This window comes from Denticeps clupeoides, chromosome 16 (genome assembly GCF_900700375.1).
Source record: "Denticeps clupeoides chromosome 16, fDenClu1.1, whole genome shotgun sequence".
Taxonomy (NCBI): Eukaryota; Metazoa; Chordata; class Actinopteri; order Clupeiformes; family Denticipitidae; genus Denticeps; species Denticeps clupeoides.
The window spans coordinates 19,519,485-19,525,228 of NC_041722.1; positions in this window are offsets into that span (position 1 = coordinate 19,519,485).

Sequence of the window (5,744 nt, forward strand, 5' to 3'; positions counted from 1 at the left end):
AAAGCGCACCTCCCTCCCTATGAGATCATAAAGCAAATCTCCAGAGTGCCTGGCACTTCAGCTCCCTCGGAGAAGCCGTTCTCCTTGGCGGGAAGCTGCTGCTCTCAGCAGTTTGTCTAGGCGAGGACTATATACAGATTAACATTGCTCTAAAGTAGCTCAGCAACGCAGGAGGCCGATCTTCGTTCCTGGACAATAATGTGATGTCTTACAGCGTTCTTTAATAAACATGAACGATTACAACACAACATATTCAAACTATATATAATTTCCCTGCTATTCACGAAATTATCAACATCAGGGAAGACATACAAATTCATCTTAAAGTTAAATAAGGGAGCAGCATATCTGTAACATCCAAATGAACCAAGATGACCTCTGGACTACTACATTTAAATGATGAACTGGTGACTCAAGCCATCTGACTCAGCTAGAGCTAGGACGAGTAGATCTTCCAAATCCAGGCTTTCCATTTTCAATGCATTGATAGATGAATAATTACATGTTCTGAATGGCTACAATTACTAGAACACACAGATAAAGAAAAGAATGGAAAATCAAGAATACTTGGACCTGAAAAGCCTTGAGTTGAAGAACCATGTGTTGAGACAATCTGCTAAATCTGCTCATTAGTGAGTTGCAATTGGCCAAAAAATATATGGATATTTGAGGAAAGAGGGGCATCTAGAGAGCGTTTGGTTCTGGCAGTGCTTTGACTGCGAAGAGCCTTGCCTGATTCCTGGTCATCGGCATTATCTTTTTATATTATCATTTCAATATAAGGGTTATTATGACTGTTCAGCTAGAAAGTACCATACACCTAAATATCCAAGGAATTATTGCAAATACCTTGCCTGAGCCCTTTACATGATTGCGGTGACTATGACTCAAATCACCGTCTAGCACATCTAATGCAAAATTAAAGCCTCCCTGCTGTGCGCGGAAAATACTGATGAAAACGAGTGGGCCGACCACATCAAAGTTGTCGCGGGTGGACTGCAAGCTTAAACCTGGCATTGGGTTTAATGTGAAGATCAATATGACTAAGAGAGCTTAGCCTCGAGGGGAAGTAAATTAGCGCCCCTCAGAAAAGGGAGCGGCAGGAGCCATGCGAGGACGAGAAAGTTGAAGGTGTAGTCAGAGTTAAAATGTCCACGATCGGGGACGATAAGGGTTGATATCAAGGTCAATGCCCAACAGCCAGGAATGAAAGCCTGAGCAGAGCAAGATATCAAGATATCACCCGGAAGTACATCACGCGATACACGCGATACCTTGGAGTGAAGTGAGGGGGTAGGAGGTTTTCAGACCTGAAAGTTGGAGAGGTGGAGTTACATGCCTTTTGAAACAGATTATCTGGGAGCGAGAGATAATTAAGAGAGCAGAACCCCGGCAGACGCGGCTAATCCCAGCCTGTCTAGGCTGCATCAAGAAATCCATGGCAAAGTGTCAGTCACCCCAGCCCTCTGGTGCTATTGACAGCCACTGCATATTTCAGAAAACTTGCAGTGTTGGGCCAACAAAGGGAAACTTCTGGCTTGTTATCAAGTTCTAACAAACCCCACAGATGCGAGAGCAACAGTGAGCTTCCCGGAGATTTGCCATTATAGCCATCTGCACCATCTGCCCTTACCATCTGCCCAACCTAACAAAACCAAAATGTACTTTCTTACATGTATCATATTTTGCAATAAATGGCTCGTACCCAGTGCACTTGAAGATATTATATTTTCTGCAAAACTGTACTTTTGATATTCATATCTATACAGAAGGTATACTGGAGAAATCAATCCTAAATGATGGTGCTGGTCGTGGTTGTGGGGAAGCCGGAGCGTATGCCAGCAGTTTTTGGGCACAGAGTGGAGAAATAACCTCTGTACAGAACACCAGCCTCGCACAGGACGAACACACACACACACACATGCCAGGGCCAATTTAGCCTTGCTAATTCACAGTAAGGACTTGGACTTGGACTAGAACCCTGGTTGTTGTCTCACAGCAGGTAAAACTGCTGTGCCACATCTGAAAATGGGTTTTAAACGCTCCCCGGATCATTCAGTTGCATCTGCATCGCAATAAGATTGCACCGGCATTATTAAGATTGCAGTGGCATTATATTATATTGTGCATGATGTATATTCCTGTATATTTTTAGCAGCAGAATTTAGTGCACATTTTGGTTGCATTGCATTTCCCAAAATTGTGCTATGTCACCGCTAATCTAAGTTTATGTTGAAAATCTTTCTGCAGGTAGAATAAAACCAAGCATTTATTTATAAAGCTTAGCAAATGCTCACCGCTCAGGGTAAAAATATCTTCTATTAAAATCAAAATTAAATTATTATTATTAAAAAATATAGCAAATCTGTTAAGCAAACAGGGGCCAAGAAAACTAAATTGCTAACATCATTTTTGTCCCAGTATGAATAAATGCTCAACAAACAGAGGTCTGTCCTGCGTAATAATACAAGCACAATATAGGCACAGTGGCCCAGATGCAAAATAAAGAACGTGCAGAATCCTAAAAACAAAAAGGGCTGCATATTTATTAAGGGGGTGCACGGGTTAACCTGGTTAGGATGATGGGACTGACAGGGCGGGGGGTGACGGAGGCAAAGACCCAGCTCAGCAGTCCGGGGAGCCGGAGAGCTGGCAGGAAGGTGAGGAAAGGACAAGAAAATAAGCCATGCTGGTCCGTTTTTAAATAAATTATTTAAATTGTCAGCACATGGCCAGATTGACTGTCCATTCGTCCTAGAAAGGCATGCACCGTCGGCTCTGGTCTGTACACTGTTACGCTTACTGTTGCAAAGGTGCATCGGAAACAAGTCGCACAAACACCATTAATCTGGAGTATGCATTTACATTTACAGCATTTCTCAGACGCCCCTTATCCAGAGCGACTTACAATCAGTACTTACAGGGACAGTTTCCCCCTGAAGACACTCAGGGTGAAGAGTCTTGCTCAGGGACACGATGGTAGTAAGTGGGGTTCGAACCTGGGACTTCTAGTTCACAGGCGAGTGTGTTACCCACCAGGCTACTACCACTACTACCATTCATTGCATTGTATGCAGTAGCAGCTCACTGCCCACATAATAAAAGTGCCTAATGTAAACCTGCAAAAAGGCTGTTCTCCTGTCCCTCAAGAGACAGAGAGACAGAGGCCATCGCAGTCGGTCCGCTGGAGAGGAGTGTAGCTGTGTGTGGTGCGTCTGAGGCGGTAAGTCAGCGTGATCCCGGCAGAGCCGGTACTCCTGTGGATTCCGCCAGAGAGGAGAAAACAATACAGAATGGGATGTGTTAACGGCTCACAGAGAAGCCTGTTCAAGCCACTGACAGGTCAGCCTCCTAAAACTGTCCTGTCGGATGCAAAAATCTTCCGTTTATTTAACACTTTGCAGAAAATTGAACCAGTTCGAGTTTTTTGGATTTCTTGCGGTTCCAAACCTGCATAAGATCATTTGGTTTTGTAGGTGTGATGGCAGAAAGCCAGCGTAGATATTCATTAAGACGGGTTGGCAGGTGGTGTGAGGTACTGTGTGAATACTGCATCTGTGAATAATTATTTTTTTTAAATCCATAGAAAAGGACGACATTTTAAAATATCACGACTGCCCACCACCTTCTGTAAATAAGATCTGGTTGCATAATTCACTTTTTTTTTTTTTTTTATTCTGTGTGTCCTCCCTCAGCTTATGATTTGCGCTGATCATAATGCAAGTCATTTGGAAAGAATCTCAATCTACATACATATTCAAATCCCTTACTGCAAAAGAAGAAACAAACATCTAATGAAGCTAAGATTCTTTGTTGGGCCTTCTAGCAGAGGTTTGCACTTAACGTTTGCACTTAAATTTCGTTAATTAGCAGACTGAGCTTCATGACGACCCTCTTCACCCATTCATAACCAAAATATCCACCGCCTGCATCAGAATCAGAATCGTGTTTATTGGCCAAGTATGTGCAAGCACATGCAAGGGATTTGATTCCGATAGATGGTGTTCAAGTACAGAGTAGAAGAAAGCAACAACAACAATGTGCAAGGATGTGTGTAAGTGTTGTTTGTAAAAGTTGTAGAATATTTTATACTGTTTATAAATATATATACTGAATATAAATATATGTATGAATGTACATAGGGCTATAAGTGTATAAAGATGAACAATGTGCAGTACAATAAATAGGCCAAAAATCGAAATCCTATAAACAGAGTGTACATGCATGATATTGTGTCCCTTGTGCAACAAGACTAGCTGTGGCCGATCAACACAGGCTCTCCACAAGGCGACTGAAACTATGCTGTTGAATTATTTTTCATGCTCCTATCGAGAGCTCAGAAGCTCGGTGTCGCGCTGGCTGCAGTTTTAACTACAAGGACCCTGTGCTCAGTACACACTTGGCACTGAGGCAGCAGCCTCTAATGATTTTGTGTACTCCATTATCCCACAGCACAGTTCAGATGCTTTCAGTGGTGAGCTGGGGACGTTCTGGTCCCGCTTCGCTTCACCGGCGCATCAGTAAGCCTCGGGCAACTATGTTCTTCCCACAAGTTGCCTTTTTTTTTTTTTTTACACCATTTTTACCAGTGCACGCTGCTTCCAATGCATCAAGACCCAACTATTCCCACCCCCTTCATATTTGTATCATGTTATCATCATGTTTTAATATTGTGGCTGTTGCAAACATCATGCCTGCCAGCTAATTTTTTTTATGTTTCTGTGCTTTTAAAATGATTTCTCATCCACCTACACTATGGAATCTGGGTGAATCAGAGCTAAATTAAGATCTACAGTTATTCTTTTTAAAAAATCAATTAGGTCCTATCATTACACACAAAAAGTAATTATCAAGAAAACGCTGGTGGGCAGGTTAACCATTTCCCGTTTTGTCAGAATCTGACGTCTTTGTAATATATAAGAAATGTATTTTTTGTCAGTGAAAAACATAAGACGCATGGTAGTAACCTAGTGGACAACACACCTGCTCAATACAACACTTACTACCATTGTGTCCCTGAGCAAGACACTCAACCCTTTGTGTCTCCAGGGGGACTGTCCCCGTAAATACTGATTGTAAGTCGCTCTGGATAAGGGCGTCTGGTAAAATGGTAAGATCATTTGTGTTAATTCATATCTGCTCATATTTTCTGGAGATCTCTGTAAACACAGCAGCTTGCAACGTCGGAGGTCGTCACCTGTAAAAAGCCTCCAAATCTCGTCCTGAGACAGCATCAAAGCCGCCAGCTGTCTCAGGAGCTCCGTGTCACGGTGTCCGCGGTGCTAATTACCAGGAGCCTCTGCTCAGGAAACACTTGTCAAGCCTCTAATTGTTTCGTGTATGACCGCCGTGGCTTTTGATATATGCGTCGCTGCAACTCTGTACGTTGCACAAAACCACCAGGCAGCAGCAAACACCTCAAAGTTTCACAACCATCGTTCTTATCGCTGGCGGAAATCTAGTGGGGAAAAGTCTAGGTGGAATGACTGAGGTTCTGCTCTACACCTGATGCTGAAGAGTGATCGATGCTGAGAAGGAAATACTTACAACATAATCTCTTGGTTAAACTACTGAGCGTTTCAGTACCTCGGTCCCCTTATGATGCACCCAGTGACCAGACTGACAAACTTGTCACTTCTCAGCATAAACCCAACATTACTTGTAGCATTTTTATAAAAGCATATCAAGTCGAAGAAACCAACTGCTGGGAGGGGGCATGAGACGGATCACAATCCAGAGCATCT